General features: G+C 61.4%; 1 long non-coding RNA gene across 1 annotated transcript in view; it reads left to right on the plus strand.

The window, feature by feature from the left end:
* Nucleotides 1-206: 206 nt before the first annotated feature.
* LOC123247937 overlaps nucleotides 207-850 on the plus strand; it is a 32,874-nt gene continuing 32,230 nt past the window's right edge. The window contains exon 1 of the long non-coding RNA XR_006506164.1: nucleotides 207-474. This is a non-coding gene — a long non-coding RNA (uncharacterized LOC123247937). The remainder of the gene's footprint in view (nucleotides 475-850) is intronic.

Raw genomic sequence — 850 nt, forward strand, 5'->3', positions numbered from 1 at the left:
CTGGGCCCCTGAGAGCTAAACAGCGGGGTGGAGGAGGACTGTTTTCAGCCAAAGGAGGAATTCTCCACTCGAAGTCAATCTTTCATTTAAAAACCTGCAGGACCGGTTCCCACACAATCCAGGAAGGAACTACCCACTTCCCAGCTTCCTTCAGAGAGCCTCCAAAGGCCTCCCACTTCCACTCCTCCAAGACGAAGGGAAACCACTCTCTCTCACATCCCCTCTTTTCTCCCTCCACTTTACCTCTTTTCCCCCCGTCTTCCCGAGTCCTTCAGTTTCTCCTGCCTCCCTCTTCTCTTTCCATTTCCCAGTATCTGCCCCCAGTTCCTTTAACCACCTTCTGGCTGTCTCCAAGACCCCTCATGGTTACCCCACCCCAGCTCCGGGTCAGTCCGCGCTAGGGCTGGAGGGGAGGGGGCCCTCTACCTGAGGGGAATCACCTCCCCCACCCCCCTCCATTCCAGACGCCAGTAGGTAAGGCCGAACTCTTCCTTCGCCCCCCCCCCCCTCCTTCCCCAGGCTTCAGGCTTGGGCGGTGGGAGGGAGCTCTCTCCGCCGTCCTCCCCCGGGGCGCCGCGGTCAACTTCATCAGTAAACCTATTACCGCCGCCTCATTTCCCTAAGCGCCCCTCGGTGCCCCCGGGAGGAGGGAGGAGGGGGCTGAGGGAGGGGAGCCCAGGGTGGGGGGAGGGGCCAGGGTAGAGCCCCTAGGAAAGGGCCCAAGCCGGGCAAGTGGCCTGAGGGCGACTGACGCCAGGGCCCGATCGAAATCCCTCTTATTCCTGCACTCCCAGAAAGAGTGGGCGTACGCGTGTGTATGCGAGTGTGTGTATGTGTGTGCGGGGGGGGG

This window comes from Gracilinanus agilis, chromosome 4, assembly GCF_016433145.1.
Source record: "Gracilinanus agilis isolate LMUSP501 chromosome 4, AgileGrace, whole genome shotgun sequence".
NCBI lineage: Eukaryota > Metazoa > Chordata > Mammalia > Didelphimorphia > Didelphidae > Gracilinanus > Gracilinanus agilis.